The 17,990-nt window shown below is 46.6% G+C and overlaps 1 pseudogene; it reads left to right on the top strand.

Moving 5' to 3' along the window:
* Positions 1 to 498: 498 nt before the first annotated feature.
* LOC119310595 lies at positions 499 to 16,726 on the top strand (annotated as a pseudogene).
* Positions 16,727 to 17,990: the final 1,264 nt, after the last annotated feature.

The following is a 17,990-nucleotide window of genomic DNA, read 5'->3' as shown; positions in this document are numbered from 1 at the left end:
TCCTGACATGTGGGACCCACGAGTCAGGAGCGCGAGACCATCTTGCGCCGGAACCGGAAGCCGGCGGCCCAGCGCAGCCCGACTCTCCCATCTGTGCCGTCCATTTGAAATTGGACGTCCCCGATCTCCCGGCCCGGACCCCTATTCCCCGCCTTGGACCGCCTCCTCGAACGAGACTTGCCTGCTCCCCCCGTGTGTGCCCATCCGTGCTCCTGCGTACGTGGCTTAATTTGATTGGAACAGAATAAGGCCCGGCCCCACCCCCCCTTAAAATCAGGGGGGAAGATGATTAGATTAGAAAAAGAAAAGAAAAAAAGACAGTCGTAGGATGAAGTGGGAGCACGGATGGGAGCATGGGGAGGGAGCAAGCAAGCCGGATCCCGCCTACTCCTCCTCCTCCTCCGCATCCTCCCCCAAATCGCCGAGTAAACCCTAGCTAAACCCCAGCCTCCGCCGCCCCTCCCCACTCCGGCGAGCCATCGATCGCGATGAACTTCAATGGGGGCGCGGATGCCGAGCGCGCCGGCGGAGTCAAGCGCGTTGGTCAGGCTCGGGTGGCGCGGGGCTCTACCTCGTCAACAAGACCCGCCACTAGTCGTCTTCAAGCGCCTCGAGGCGAGGGGATCAAGGAAAAGGTAACCCTGGGGTCGATCCTTGGACGGCTTTGCTTGCTCCCTGTTGTTCTCTGCGCGATTGGTCCGCGGTTGATTTCTGTTCGCCTTTGGGCGTTTGCTCCGTGCAGGTGTACGCCGAGGGGACCCAAATCGTCATCTCGTGGTTTGAGAAGCCGATCATCAACGACGTCTGCGCACGGCCCAGCCTGGTGGAGAACACCTCCGGGAGATAGGATTGGTAACGTTCTCCTGTCACGATCCCTCGTCGCCTAGAACAGATGCGTGATTTATCGCTTACCTGGGTGCCAAATCCATGATTAGGAGGGTCCGATTTTAGTTGGCCTTGTTGATGTTCTTCAAGTGTATCCTGTGAGAGGTTCAGACTTCAGACACATGTGAAGTGATTAATTTGCTAGTGATTTGGACATGTGATTGGGGTCTGTAATTGTAGACTGTAACAAGATCGTGCATATAGCAATTTGGACAGGTTGATGGGGTCGTGGCATTGTCATTTCCGAGCCCTGTAATAGGATTGGACACATCTCAAGTGTTTATCAATTTTGATAGGTGGGTGGCGTCTGGTACACGTAATGTGTTTGCCAATTGCCATTATGATTTCTGAGTTTCCGGTTGCCGTGACAACAGCTGCTACTGCATACCTGCCGTTGATGGAGTCAATTTTTGTTGACTCATTTGGATTTCAATTCATCCAACTGCATTGTACCATATGCATTGTCTAGTGTCTACGCTCTATGAATATGCATTTTGGCTAATTTGCTTTTAATTTATTAACAGTGGTCGCCATAATATATTGCCTGTGAATAAGCATTTCAACTCATTCGCTTTGAATCTGTTAACAACAGTCACGAGTACCTTTTTTTTTTTGCTTCATCATTATATGCCGCCATGACGATTTAAGATGGTTAGCTGATGCTGAACAAGTTATATCATTCTCACTATGTGGATTTATTAGTGGCCATGCGCTTCTTTTCTTTTTGAAAGTAGCGTTTACACAGCAGTTCCTTGCATATATTTGATACCGCTTGATAATTTGGACAGGCGAGAATTAGTCCCTGTGTTCTTACACGACCAATGCCAGAGACCACCAACTATGTAGAGGACCCACTGGGAGAGAACTATAAGGAGAGAGTATTGCTTTCAATCATTCATGAAATACCCAAAGCCGTGGTTGCCCAATACAGTGCTAATCACACAGAGAGAGGTACAGCTTCACCATGTTTGCTGTATGTACATGCTTTCCATGCTATAGTAGATGCTGGTCTTACTTGAAATATGTTACTCCCTCCGTTTTGAAATAATTGTCGTTGGAGGGGGTTTTCCGCCAGGTGAAAATGAGTGAAATTACCAACCTGCCCCTCCCCCACCCACCGATTTGAAATCGCATGGGCCGTCGTCTTCCTCCGTCGCTCCTTCCCTCCGCCAGGACTCCGTCGTCTTCCTCCGTCGCTCCTTCCCTCCGCCAGGACTCCGTCGTCTTCCTCCGTCCATCGCTCCTCCCCTTCGTCAGGCTCCTCCGTCGTCCACATCTACGGCGCCCTTCCCACCGGTTGCCTGCGCCGCTCCAATCGAGAGCCCGATCCCCTCTGGTCGCCCTTCCCGCCGCGATCGAAAGCTTCCTCGCCGCGGTCCGGAGCTCCCTCACCGGTGGCCGCCTTTCCCCACCGGTTGCCTGCTCCGCCGCAGCACCGAATCCTTCCCTGCTGGCCGCATATCCCTCGTCGGCCGCCTCCCTCCACTCCAACCGAGAGCTCGAGGTCAGCCGCCGCTGCTGCTCGCTGCTCCTTTCTGTTCCTGCATACGAGTAAGATGTCGGCGTAAACGAATCAGATGTCTCCAAGTCTGAACATGGGAAGCCAAGCGGTCAACAATCACAAGGAAACGATGAACAAGACACAAGCAACTACAAAGATGTTGAAGAAGAGCGTATGGATTTGATCTTCTTGCCTTGGTCCCACTACTAGAAAAAGGGTCAAATGTGAGACACATTAGTCCCGGTTTGTAACAGAACCGGCACTAATGTGTCCATTAGTGTCGGTTCCAACGGCTAGCCGGGAGGAGCTCTTTAGTACCGGTTCGTGGCAAACCTTTAGCACCGGTTCGTGCCACGAACCGGTACTAATGAGAGTGGTGGTAGGATGTTGTCAGAGTGGGGCCCTTCCAGCACCTTTAGTACCGGTTCGTGGCATAAACTGGTACTAAAGGTCGTCCTATATAAATCCTTCGTCCACCCGCACTCTGTTCTTCCCCCTTTCCCCTCTCCCTCCCCTCTGTTCTTCCCTTCTTCCTCTCGAGTTCATCACAAAATTTGCCCCAAATTTGTCAAGATTTGCAGGCCCTCATCCATTCAAATGATCACCAAGGTTAGCAACTTTGTCCTTTCATCTCTCATTGCTAGATTAGCTCTTGCATTGGTTTATATAGTGATTAATTGTGGGTTTTAGTAATTTGGGAGGAATTATATGTGGTAGTATTTGATTTATATGCAATTTGAGGTCAAAATAACACTTAGTTTGCATATGTAGGTGTGGTTTACTTAGTGCCTTCTAAATCTCCGTCGTAACCACCGTCGATCGCCCGCACCGTCCCGTCGCCGGCACCACCTTGTGGTGAGCCTCTTGTTCATGAAATTTTATATAAAAAGTTGATGTTTGTGTGATTTGGATATATAGTTACTCGTATAATAATTATCTTACCCGTATGTTGTTTGTTATACATAGTGCCATGGTTTTGATATCCGTCCCCGTCAGCCCTCGTCCTTGTTATGATTCGGATGTGGTATATTCTCTTTTAAAACTATTTGTTGCATTTCGTGTTTATGACAAATTATGCCCATCAAGTTGACATAGATATTTTTATCTAGGAGGTATGTGAACCGGAAATTCCAACCGACCCTATTGTCGAGAGGTTAAATTTAGTTGAAAGAGAAAACGAGTACTTGAAAGAAAAATTGAAAAGAATTGAGGGGGAGAAGATGGAATTGGAGTTGCATGTTGCCGATGTCGTCGATGATCACAAGATCAAGATGGAGAAAATGTGCTTGAAGATTAGAAAGATTAGAAAATATGCCATCGATAGTGAGGCTTGGTATCATTATGCTGTTGGATCAATTGTTACCTTAGTTGCGATCTTGATCGCATTTGTTGTTGCATTTAAATGCTTTAGCTAGAGAGTTATTTGTTTGTTGCATTTAAGTGTTGTATGAACTTTATGTATGAACTTGTATTAATTTGGTCTATTCGGTGTTGTGTAATGAAGATGAGCCGGCAATGGATGTACGATGACCGATGCTCTCCCCAGTTCGTTGAGGGCGTGCATACTTTTCTACTTGCGGCTGAGGCAAACAAGCGGGCGGATGGTTTTATGCCTTGTCCATGTGCTGGCTGTAAGAATGGTCGCAATTACTCTACGTCAAGAACCATTCACGTCCACATGTTTGAGTCCGGTTTCATGCCCCACTATAATGTTTGGACCAAGCACGGAGAAAGAGGGGTTATGATGGAAGACAATGAAGAAGAAGAGGACGACGACAGCTATCCTGGCCATGGGTTCCCTGAATACGATGATACAACAATGGGGGAAGAAGCTGAGCCGATAATGCGGGAAGAAGCTGAGCCGGCAATGCGGGAAGAAGCTGAAGAAGAGGCATCAGATGAGCCCGTTGATGATCTAGGTCGGGCCATTGCCGATGCAAAGAGAAACTGTGCAAGTGATTTGGAGAAGAAGAAGTTGCAGCGCATGTTAGAGGATCACAAAAAATTGTTGTACCCGAATTGCGAGGTGACAAGAAAAAGCTGGGCACCACACTGGAATTGCTGCAATGGAAGGCAGAGAATGGTGTATCTGACAAGGGATTTGGAAAGTTGCTGGTAATGATAAAGGATATGCTTCCAAAGGACAACGAATTGCCTGAGAGTACGTACGAAGCAAAGAAGGTTGTCTGCCCTCTACGGTTAGAGGTGCAGAAGATACATGCATGCCCTAATGATTGCATCCTCTACCGCGGTGAGTACGAGGATTTGAACGCTTGCCTGGTATGTGGTGCATTGCGCTATAAGATCAACCGTGATGAGCATGGTGATGTCGAGGGCGAGCGCCCCAGGAAGAAGATTCCTGCCAAGGTGATGTGGTATTCTCCTATAATACCATGGTTGAAACGTCTGTTCCAAAACAAAGAGCATGCCAACGCGATGCGATGGCACAGAGAAGACCGTAAGAAAGACGGAAAGTTGAGAGTACCCGCTGACGGATGGCAGTGGAGAAAAATCGAAGAAAAGTACGGGAAGGAGTTTGCAGATGACGCAAGGAGCGTATGGTTTGGTCTAAGCGCAGATGGCATTAATCCTTTTGGGGAGCAGAGCAGCAACCATAGCACCTGGCCTGTGACTCTATGTTTGTATAACCTTCCTCCTTGGTTGTGCATGAAGCGGAAGTTCATTATGATGCCAGTGCTCATCCAAGGCCCTAAGCAACCCGGCAACGACATTGAAGTGTACATAAGGCCATTAGTTGAAGAACTCTTACAACTGTGGAATGGAACAGGTGTACGTGCGTGGGATGAGCACATGGGGGAAGAATTTGACCTAAAGGCATTGCTGTTCGTGACCATCAATGATTGGCCTGCTCTCACTAACCTTTCAGGACAGACAAACAAGGGATACCGCGGATGCACGCACTATTTGGATGATACCGACAGTATATATTTGAATAGTTGTAAGAAGAATGTGTACCTGGGACATCGTCGATTTCTTCCGAGCAGGCATCCCGTAAGAAAGAAAGGCAAGCATTTCAAAGGTGAGGCGGATCACCGGACGAAGCCTCGCCACCGTACTGGTGCTGATGTACATGATATGGTCAAGGATTTGAAGGTGATATTTGGAAAGGGTCCTGGCGGACAACCTGTTCCAAAGGACGCTGACGGACGCGCACCCATGTGGAAGAACAAATCTATATTTTGGGACCTGCCATATTGGAAAGACCTAGAGGTCCGCTCCGCAATCAACGTGATGCACGTGACGAAGAATCTTTGCGTGACCCTGCTTGGCTTCTTGGGCGTGTATGGGAAGACAAAAGATACACCTGAGGCACGGGAGGACCAGCAACGTATGCACGGAGAAGACGGCATACATCAGGGTCATGCAAGCTACGCTCTTACCAAAGAAGAGAAGGAAATCTTCTTTAAATGCCTGCTCAGTATTAAGGTACCGTCTGGCTTCTCGTCGAATATAAAGGGAATAATAAACATGGCAGAGAAAAAGTTCCAGAACCTAAAGTCTCATGACTGCCACGTGATTATGACTCAACTGCTTCCGGTTGCATTGAGGGGGCTTCTACCGGAAAACGTTCGATTAGCCATTGTGAAGCTATGTGCATTTCTCAATGCAATCTCTTAGAAGGTAATCGATCCAGAAATCATACCAAGGTTACAGAATGATTTGGTGCAATGTCTTGTCAGTTTCGAGTTGGTGTTCCCACCATCCTTCTTCAACATCATGACGCACGTCCTAGTTCACCTATGCGAAGAGATTAACGTTTTGGGTCATGTATTTCTACACAATATGTTCCCCTTTGAGAGGTTCATGGGAGTCTTAAAGAAATATGTTCATAACCGTGCTAGGCCAGAAGGAAGCATCTCCAAGGGCCATGAAAATGAGGAGGTCATTGAGTTTTGTATTGACTTTATTCCTGACCTTAAGCCGATTGGTGTTCCTGAATCGCGGCATAAGGGCAGACTGGATGGAAAAGGCATACTAGGAGGGGAACAAATAATATGTATGGACGGACATTCTCTCACTGAAGCACACTACACAGTTCTATAGAATTCCGCCTTGGTGGCTCCGAGTATGGATGAACACAAGAATTTGCTACGCTCCAAACACCCGGAGCGGTCTGATGACTGGATTACACGTGAACAAACCAGGAGTTTCGCCAGCAGGTTGCAGACACGTACCATGCATGACACCTCTATTGAAGATGACCTGTACTTGTTGTCCCAGTTACCATCTTCGAATATAATGACTTTCAAAGGGTACGAGATAAATGGTAATACATTTTACACGATCGCCCAAGATAAGAATAGCACCAACCAAAACAGTGGTGTCCGCTTTGATGCAGAAACCAAGACGGGAAAGGAAACATATTATGGTTATATACAGGACATGACTATCGACGTGGTTTAAAGGTCCCTTTGTTTCGGTGCAAATGGGTCAATATGACACGAGGCGGGGTAACGGAAGACCCGCAGTACGGAATGACAATAGTGGATCTCAACAATCTTGCGTATGCAGACGAACCATTCGTCCTAGCCAATGATGTGGCACAGGTTTTCTATGTGAAGGACATGTCTACCAAGCCAAGAAAAAGAAAAGATAAAGAAGCGAATGCATCGTACGATGAGACAAAGCGGCACATAGTTCTTTCTGGGAAGAGAAACATCGTGGGAGTGGATGACAAGACAGACAAGTCAGAAGATTATGAAAAGTTTGATGAAATTGCTCCATTCACAGTGAATATTGACCCGAGCATCCCGTTAAATGATGAAGATTTTCCATGGTTACGGCGGAAAGGGACACACGCGAAGAAAAAGTTTCACACCCAAAGATCTGGGATGTGATCGGCTTCACTAGCTATCATCACTTTCTTCTGTGTTTCGCACCGAGAGGGGAATCTCTGTAATAGTTAGGGTAGTTATGTGTTTTGGCATTTGAAACGCGAAGAAATTTTATGTGCAAATAAATTCACACTAATTTCAAATAATTCAAAATTTAAACTATTCAAATTTGAAAACTACGAGCACTAACAGAAAGTTTGTAATTTTTTGTACCTAAAGAGGCTGTGTCAGCCTACGGTCAGGCTATGGCCCCACCATCACAATTTAGTGCCGGTTCGTACCACGAACCGGTACTAATGAGGTTGTGTCAGGTAAGGCTGGGGCCCCACGAGCACCTTTAGTACCGGTTCATGGATGAACCAGACGTAAGCTGTTTTTTAGTCCCACCTCGCGAAGTGAGAGGGACTAGGAGCGGTTTATAAGCACTGAGTGCAGAGACGATGAAGAAGAGGATCAATGCTCACGTTGCTTAGCTACAACCTTCAGGAATACGGTAGACTGCACGAAGCTATGCGCAGTGCAGTTTACACTATTCCGAAAGGCTTGAAGCAAATTAACGAGCATTGCACCTCTTTTTTATTTTTAATAACTTATTACAACTCCGGACTTCTTCTGTTATGGCAAAAACTAATTGCACGTCGACATTTCTTTTTTTTAAGTTATAACTCCAGACTTTGACCATCAAGTTTTGCAGAAAAGAAAAAATAGCAGAAAAGAAAGAAAAACTATAGCTGAAAAGAAAAAAACTATATAAAAAACTACTCAAAAATAAATAGAAGAAAATAAATATAGCAGAAAAGAAAAAACTACTCAGAAATATATAGAAGAAAAAATAAAGCAGAAAAGAAAAAAATTATATTTGCTATTTTTCAATCGTTTACAAAATGATTATGAAATTGAAAATCACTACAAAATGAACTCTGAAAATGTTGAATTTTGGCAAACTAGATGAAAAACTACTCACAAATAAATAGAAGAAAATAAATATAACAGAAAAGAAAAAACTATACAAAAAACTACGCAAAAATAAATAGAAGAAAATAAAGCAGAAAATAAAAAAAACTATAAAAAAAATTGGGGCGCTGCCCTGTGGGCCTGATAGGCCACAGGTGTGTAATGACAGGCCTTAAAGGCCCATCAGACTCACAGGGTAGCGCGTAGAGTTTAGGCCCACAAGCCTGCTATACAGAGGAGTTCGAAGTGGTAGCCGCGGCTGGGTTTATAAACCAGTGCGGCTGCCCTTCGCCCGGCGAGGTGGGACTAAACTTTGGGGTTGCAGCGCGAGGCCTTTAGTACCGGTTGGAGCCACCAACCGGTACTAAAGGGGGGGGCCTTTAGTACCGGTTTGGGCCACCACCCGGTACTAAAGGGGGTCGCTTCCCGCCGCTTGGGCTGGCCAAAACTGGCCTTTAGTACCGGTTTGTGGCACAAACAGGTACTAAAGGCCCCTCCTATATAAACAACACTTGCAAAAATTTCATTCTCCCTCTGTTTCTTCCTCTGTTTCCGTCGTCTCTGTCGCCGTCGCCGCCCTCGTCTCCGTCGCCGCCCCCGTCCCCGTCGCCGCCCCCGTTCCCGTCGCCGCCATCGTCTCCGTCGCCGCCCCGGGCCCGTCCCCGTCGCGCCGTCCCCGCGTCGCCGCCTCGGCCCGTCACCGCCCCCGGCCGTCGCCTCGCCGTTACCGTCGCCCCGATGTGAGCTCTCCCCCTCTAACCCCTCTCCCTCGCCCCCGGCGGCCACCATGGGCGCCGCCCCTCCCTGAGCCCATACACACACACACACAAGCATGATGAACACACACACACACATATGTATGAATTAATGCATGTATATATTAGTATATACGTATTTTGTATGTTTAATTAGTTTAGATTATTTAGATTATTATTTTTTCACTATTATATATGTATGAATGCATGTTAGATGGATATAATTAGTGTTTAATTAGTATGGAATTTTTTTATATAATGTTGTTTTTCAGTTTTTTAATGGATGTATAGAAGTTGTGTTTTCTGTTTTTAGTGTTAGATGCTTAATTAGTATGAAATAGTATATAGATTTTTGAAATAGTAGAAATGTTAGTAATTTTAGTTATCAAAATCCAATCATTAAAAAAATGTTACTTTTTGCGGGCATATAGCTAGTATTTGTTCTCGACGATGCCCGGCCCGCATCCTCGCCGTCGACCCGTCCGCGACGACGTCCAGCCGACCCATGTCCGGGACTGGGCTCCGCCGGGCTGGCACTGGGAGGTGCTGCCTGGAGGGGCGCGCCGCTTGATGAGGAATCCGGCCCCGGGTCCCGTCGTCGACCCTGACCTCGTTTGGTGGCGTTCGCGTGGGCCAGTTTCGGTGCGGAGGGACCCGGCCCCGCCGGAGGTGGTACGTCGCCGTGTCAGGGAGGAGGACGAGCACGTCCATCGCTACATGGTTGCGTTAGAGGGCGACAGGTTCTCCAATACCTGGCAGTATCTTCGGGGATCTCACTTCAGCTATGATCCTGTGAGGGTTCCTTCTCTTTGGGTGTCCACCGCCCGCGCCGCAGGAACCACGAGTGTCCTAGATTCTTCTGTATTATTCGATCTTTAATTAGCTAGCCAGTGATGTACTATTCAATATTATATATTATTCGAGACGATGTATTCGAGATTATATCTATTATTCTAGACGAAGTATTCGAGATTATATCTATTATTCGAGACGATGTAATTTGAATACTAAATTGTTTTATATTTCTTTTGAATTAGTTAAATAAAAGCTATGGCAGACAATACCGACAGAGAGGGAGAACAGACCATGTTCGATATGATACGCGGGCCAGATGATAATCAGAATGAAGAAGATTATGACGGCTCCGAATTTCTAAACAACACCGGAGAGGGTGATATGATATTCGATCGCGACGACCGAATTGATGAATTCATGAACTACGATTATGACGATGACGAAGAACATGTTGATCCTCAAACAACAAAGACCGGCGAGGTATATATATTTATATAAGCAGGTATCTGGTGATCATCACATATTTTAAATGACTTGAAGATATATTAACGAATCGATCTTTGTTCTTTCAGCCATCCGGATCGAGCAAATCTTCAGGCAAAAGGACGAAACGAGGCCCGAACAAAAAGTTGAAGAAGGGCGTAAAGTACAATATCGAGGCAGTCAGACCTAATGGCGAACCATTAGCGCCTAAGAAGATTGCGGACAAGTTCGTTTGTCAGTGCGGAGTTCTTGTGAAGGACCAACTCCCGATCTCCCTTCAAGAATGGAGAGAGCCAGCAAAAGACAAAAGACAAAAAGGCAAAGAGGACGCTGCTCCACGTCCAGATGTTACTTTTGTCGACAAGAATCAAAAAGATCTGCTTTGGGATACTCTCATGGAACATTTCACCCTACCAGATCATTTCGCAGAAGCAGATGTGCAGAAAGTCAAGGACGCTGCTCTTAGGAAGATGGCGGTTGCATTCAAGAACCACAAGAATCGTGAATGGGACAAGTACGTCAAGGGAGGAAGGAAGACTCCAGTATTCGAGGGAACACTAGAGAATCAACGTGCTCATTGGGACGATTTCGTGAAATTCAAGGATTCGGAATTATCTAAGGAACGGTCGAGAATAAACAAGAAGAATGCCGAAAAAAGGATAAGTTCCATAAGCTGGGGCCAGGTGTCTATGCGGTGGCAATGCCTAAGTGGGATAAGTCTGAGAAAGAGATGGAGGATGCAGGTGCCACTCCGGTTACTAAGAGCTGGCCCCCCAGGGTCAGGACTTGGTTCTATATGCATGGGGGGGAGTTGGACCCGAAGACAGGCAATGTTTCGACGAGGACAAGTCTGAAGGGAGCCGACGATGCGATACTTGTTGCAATAGAAGAGGCACGATCGGGGGTGTTCCAGCCCAACATAGAGAACGACGAGCTTACGCGTGCCCTGGGAAATCCTGAACACCCGGGAAGAACACGAGGCAAGGGCGCTATTCCGTGGTATGAGGGGTTTTCAGACTGGAACACCGACTACAGAACCCGTGCGAGAAAGAAGATTGCGGAGGAGAAGAAGAGGAAGATGGAGGAGGAGCAGAGGAAGCGGGACTATGAACGCCTTCAAGGCCTAGAAGCAAGTCAAGCGGAATTGGTAGTCAAATTCCAGCGGCAGCAGGAGCAGATCGACTCATTTACCCAGCAAAGGGGGTCTCAGCAGCTGCAGCAGCTAGCGAATGATCCAGCATTGGATAGCACCGCCCCATCCATGCCGAGAAGGAGCGTGGGTTCCGCCCCGGACGATGCAATGCTGGGTAGATACCCCGTGGATGACATCACGGAGAACACTAGCTGCGAGCTACACGTCAAAATGAAGAACATATCCATGAAGGTGGCGGACGCCGTTGCTTTTACAAATCCCCCCGAGGCAACCTTCCATTGCAACCCGATTCCAGCGGGCTATGCTCGTGTCTTGGTTGATGAGGTGGTGGACCCATATTCGGAGCTAGAGCTTGACATTCCTGGAGGTGACGACGAGCGCTTTCTCGGAGAGGCCAACCATCGTATCATCCTATGAAAAAATGATTGCATCATCTTTCGAAGGCCACCGACACCGCGTCAGCCGACTCCTCGTCGAAGTCCGCCACCGAGTCAGCAGTCTCCCGCTCCTGCAAGTCCACCAAGTCCAGCAAAGTGTCAGGCCACTCCTCCTCCAAGTCCGGCAAAGTGTCAGGACACTCCTCCTCCTCCAAGTCCACCACAGCGTCAGACGTCCACTCCTCCTCCAAGTCCGGCACAACCTCAGGCCACTCCTCCTCCAAGTCCGGCACAGCTTCAGGCGGCCACTCCTCCTCGTCCAACTCAGCCCCGTCAGCCGTCTCCGCCGCCTCAGCAATCACAGAAGAGACACCCCGCAGCTATGGTGTGTAGAGGTAGTACAGGAAGTACAAGCGGAGGCAAGCGATATAAATATGGTCCAAGCCTCACGCCTCTTCCGCAGAGGGCTTATGACAGGTCCGAGGAGGAAATTGCAGCCATATCGAAGTCCGAGGTGGAAGCCCATTTTGCACCGAAACCGCCACCGCCGCCAAGGGAGAAAGTGCCTGAGGAAACGGTTGACCACTTCATTCGTATGGCTCAACCACCAGCTCCCAAGCCTGTTGACACAGACTATGAGCGCCACATCAAGAAGTTAAATCGAGCACGTCTACGCAAGGAGGCGAGCTCGGGATCGAGCAAACAAGAAGCAGCTGTCAAAAAATGCGGGAAAACCATTCCCCAGCTAGGAGAACAGGCGGCGCAATCGATCCCCTCGCTTGTTGTGCCAACAACACGTGACAGTACGCGCGCCCAATATTATTGTGGGCAAGCAGTTTATGTTCCTGAGGTGGGCAATGTGGTAATAATGGAGGACCATATAATGCAGGCTGAAGTTCTCAAAATCACTGTTGGACAACTCCTCGAGATTGAGCCCATGCCTGTGCTTAGAGAGGATGAAATAAAACGGAAATATGTCCGGGGCCAACCTTTGGTCGAGCCAGACAAGGTCAAGAACCTCCCAACGAGAATGTATGAATTGCATCAATGGTACATGAACATTACCAAGATTTCAGATCGATTGTCCCTCATGGTGAATGTCAAGGAGGATCATTACTTCCATAAGAAAGCTCTGTCCGTTGAGTATTCTGAACTGTTTCAGTTATACAATCAAGACGCACTCGACAAATCTATCGTTAGTTGCTATTGTCTGTAAGTGATTTTTTCTGTAATTTAAGTCTCAAGCTAGCTGTAGTGATCCTTTTGATCGTCAATCATTACCTGTAATTATCCTCACTATATTCTTTTCTATGGTATTATGCAGGATGAAGATGTATGAAATGAGAAAAGTTGGACGCTATGGCATTGGGTTCATTGACCCAAACACCGTTAATGAATACACATGGCGGATAAATCGACATCATCAAAAGGACGTAGAGGACAACATGCTAGAGTTTTTGAAGCACCTCAAATACAATGAAGATATACTACTTCCTTACAACTTTCAGTGAGTCACACTGTCTTGTACTACAAATTCTCTGTTTTTTGCCTACTAGCTAGCTACATGTTTTTGCTTACATATGTCCGCTTAATTAAGACATGCAAACGTGTGTGCATGCAGATTTCACTGGGTCTTGTGTATCATTAAAGTTGACGACGGAACAGTTGAAATACTGGACTCACTACTCAAAGTTAAAACTGACTATAACATCTTGTTTGGGATAGTCAACAGGTAATTTCAATCATTATATATTAACTATATATCTCGGCCTATTTAGTTCGTCATTTCATGATATGAACTATTTAATAACCCCTTTATTCATTTTCTTTGTCGGCGGGCAGGGCTTGGGAAAGGTTCATCAGCGTCACGGAAGGCAAATGGAAAAAAAAGCTTACATGGGGAAGACCCAAGGTAAGTAATTAAGTAGTACTAGCTAGCTAGCTAGCTGCCATCTCTTTAATTATCATGCTTGATTAATTATTATCTGATCAAATTCCATTCTCGTAAAGGCCCTGAAGCAGGCGCAGGGGACTGATCTGTGTGCATTCTGCGTTTGCGAGAACATTCGCATGATGGCGTCCGAAAGGAGCAGATCTCAAAGACAGGAATGGGTACGCTTGTCAGAACACTATTCATAATTTTTACACCATTATCGATATCTAGTCACACAACTAATACACATGCATATTGATCTCCTTCTTAACAGTTCAGAGAGGTGCGGGGGAAGCTCCTAGAAACGGAGCGCGTAGAAGCACTTCAAGAGGAAATAGCGGAATTTTTGCTCGACCAGGTCATAAATCCGAAGGGAGAATACTATTACCCGCTACCGCCCCCATGAAAACCACTTCTAATTGTCATCGTGCTCCGAAGGCACCAATTAGGCTAATGCCACTGGTTGCGAAGGCAACATGCATATGTAGGAGAAATTGTATATATAGCTAGCTATACATTTGTGTATGCGTGAATTAATTAATATGGTGGTTTGTGAGACATTGATGATATATATATGCATGATTGGTTCTACTAGAAATTCTATTTATATATATATATATGCATAACGTGTACAATGTGTAGTATCGTAAAATACCAGCAAACGAAAAAGAATTAAAATGGAAACACAAAATTAAATGAAAAAGAAATCATAAAACTAAAAAAAACCAAACCTTATAGTACCGGTTGGTATTACCAACCGGTACTAAAGGGCTCCAGCCCCCCGGAGCTGGCTCGTGCCACGTGGTTGCCCTTTACCACCGGTTCGTGCTGAACCGGTACTAAAGGGGGGGGGGGCTTTAGTGCCCACACTTTAGTGCCGGTTATGGAACCGGCACTAAAGGGCCTTACGAACCGGTGCTATTGCCCGGTTCTGCACTAGTGTCCGTGGAGGAGACTGTCCGGAGTGTGGAGTCGTCCACATGTACCGGGGTGAATCGCGAGGAAGCTGAAAGAAATCTTGAGTAAGAACACACGACAATACGGTACAGAGGAGAGAGGACAAGAAAGAAGAAGACCAGGTTGGTTGGGCATGAGAATCTAGAAGACTGACCGTCGGGGCCCTGCGGGAAGCGGCCAGTGAAGACGACGAGGACAAGGACGGACACCACGAGGAGGGCGGCGAAGGGCGCGCCGACCCTGCGGCGCCAGATGCCGCCCAGCTCATGAGGCCCCAGCCGAGCTCGGCGTGCCCTCCTGCTCAAGCTGCTCCAGCCACTAGCGGCGCCTGCCCGCCTTGGCCTCCCGTGCCTGCTGCCCCTAGGTCCTTCACCAGCGCGGCCTGCCGCAGCTCGTACACCTCCTCCTCGTTCGTCGTCCGCGTTACCACCAGGCTCGGCCTCGGCGCCGCGCCGCCCCTCGACCTCCATCCCGCGGCGGGGAGCAGGCCGCCGCCCATGTGTACATCAGACGTCGCATCCACCACCTCCGTCGCCAGATCCAAAGCAGGCGCACGCGGATCCAGCTCCTCCGTCGCCATAAGCTCGCCGCCGGAGCAAAAATCTGAACTTTGACCTTGGATGCGGGATGTGAGTGGAGCAGGGTGCGAGTGGACGACGGGTGTGAGTAGAGGCGGAAGAATGATGGCGGCGACGGGAAGTGATGGTGGCCGCCTGGCCGGCGTGGTGGTGGCCGACAAGGTGAGCGAGGTGGTGGCCGGCGAGGTGGTCGAGGTGGTGGCAGAAGAGAGGCGAAGGGGAGGAGAGCGACGAGTGAGTGGAGAGCGACGAGTGAGGGTAAAATGGGAAAGTGCGTTAATTTCGTAACGTGGCTGAACTTGTACTGGAGTTGCCCAACGACAATTATTTCGGAACAGAGGGAGTACTAACTTATCCTTCATGTAATGGCAGGCCGTGAGCAGGGAGATCAGGAAGGTTCTAACATAGAGGGCAAAGAATTTCAACATTGCTCTGGATGATGTGTCCATTACCAGTCTCAGCTTTGGTAAAGAGTTCACTCATGCCATTGAAGCCAAACAGGTTGCTGCTCAGAGACCGCGACCGCTTCTTGTTTCTTGTTTCTTGTTTCTTGGGCAACAAGAAGAAATGAGACCGCTTCTTGTCATGCATGTTATGGTTACTGTTGGCCGTCTCCGTTGTCTCTAGGACTCGCGACCTGAAAACAACAAAGACGCCTTTGCTACTGTGGACCGTTTGTGCGCTTTTCAAGTGAACCTGTCAGCTACTATTTCTGTGTGTAGCTTATAACGTCTGGGCGGTTATGTGGTGAGTATGTTGACCTTTTCATGTTCATCTTGGCTTGTTTCTTTCATGCTGCGAATTTCATTGCTGCTGCGAGTTCTATGAGGCCTTGCATCTGTTGTCTGTTATTTTACACAATTCAACACAGGACAGCTTGATGCCCAGGACCATAAACTTCTGTACTTCTGCGTATTTTTTTAATCTTTTCTGAGTGTCGAGTTACGGTGACAATGGTTGTCATAGCTTACCTGCCATCAATGAAGTATATTTTTGTTTACTCACTTGGATTTTAATGCAACTCATGTCAGTCGATCTACGAAATCCTACAGCATTGTAGCCTATGGACTGTCTAGCGTCTACTGCTCTGTGAATAAACATTTTAGCTCATTTGCTTTCAATCTATTAGCAGTGGTCACCATTATATATTGCCTGTGAATAAGCATTTCGACTCATTCACTTTAAATCTGTTAACATCAGTGACAAGTACTTCTTTTGCTTCATCATTACGTCTTTCCATGACGATTTAAGACAGCTGATGCTGAACAAGTTATATCATTCCGACTATGTGAATTTATTAGTGGTCATGCACTTCTTTTCTTTTCAAAAGGGAGCATTTACACGGCAGCTCATTGCCTATATTTGATACTGCTTGATAATTTGGGCAGGTGAGAATTGATATTCATGTTCTTACACGGCCCATGCCAAAGAGACTACCAACTATGTACAGGAACCTCTGGGAGAACTATAATGAGAGTGTTGCCTTCAATCATTCATGAAACACTCAAAGCTGCGGTTGCCCAATACAATGCAAGTCAGCTAATCACACAGAGAGAGGTACAGCTTCACCATGTTTGCTGTGTGTACATGTTTTCCATGCTATAGTAGATACCTTACTAATAAAGCGGCTATCGCTTCTGCCCGTCCGTCATTAAAACTGCCCCTAAAGTTGCAAATAATTACCCACCAATGCCACCGGTAAGTGAGAAGAACGTTTTGTTTTTTTTTCCGCGCTCGCCCATAGCTCAATAAGGGGAGATCCCCTCATATACAACGACCAGGCGAGCAGCGCACTGGTTGGTTCCGTGACCTACCGCGCTAGAGGTTGTGGGTTCGATTCCCACAACCACCCTTTTCCTTTAAAAAATCAATTACTTTTTGAAATTTTCATATCTTTGAAACCCTAACTTTAAATCTGACATGCCATACATGAAAATTCATCAGAAAAATATATAGATTTCAAATATGCTATTATCATTAATTTTTGAAATTACGTTCAGGGTGCAAACTTAAATAATACCTTCTTTGTATGATGAGATATTTTAGAAATGCCTATTACATATGTCCTTATAGATTGGTTGTTTTTGTGGAGCTATCCTATATGTTTGCAACCAAATTAAGTCTTGAACTGAATTATGATTGCACACACACACACACACACACATTCGCGTCGCGTCGCATATATATGCGCTGGGTATATTCACTCTGTCTGAACAAACTTGTCCTTCAAAGAGATATACCTAGCACTAATTTGGTGTTAGATACATCCATTTGATTTTTGAAATTTTCATATCTTTGAAACCCTAACTTTAAATCTGACATGCCATACATGAAAATTCATCAGAAAAATATGTAGATTTCAAATATGCTATTATCATTAATTTTTGAAATTACGTTCAGGGTGCAAACTTAAATAATACCTTCTTTGTATGATGAGATATTTTAGAAATGCCTATTACATATGTCCTTATAGATTGGTTGTTTTTGTGGAGCTATCCTATATGTTTGCAACCAAATTAAGTCTTGAACTGAATTATGATTGCACACACACACACACACACACATTCGCGTCGCGTCGCATATATATGCGCTGGGTATATTCACTCCGTCTGAAAAAACTTGTCCTTCAAAGAGATATACCTAGCACTAATTTGGTGTTAGATACATCCATTTGAGGGACAAACTTGGGACAAGTTATTTTGGACGAAGGGAGTATATGAAAACACTTATGCACATGTTATCATTAAATACTAAAATGTACTT

Source organism: Triticum dicoccoides, chromosome 5B, assembly GCF_002162155.2.
Source record: "Triticum dicoccoides isolate Atlit2015 ecotype Zavitan chromosome 5B, WEW_v2.0, whole genome shotgun sequence".
NCBI lineage: Eukaryota > Viridiplantae > Streptophyta > Magnoliopsida > Poales > Poaceae > Triticum > Triticum dicoccoides.
Note: the sequence above shows the minus strand (reverse complement) of the source record. Positions and strands in the feature narration are given on the sequence as shown.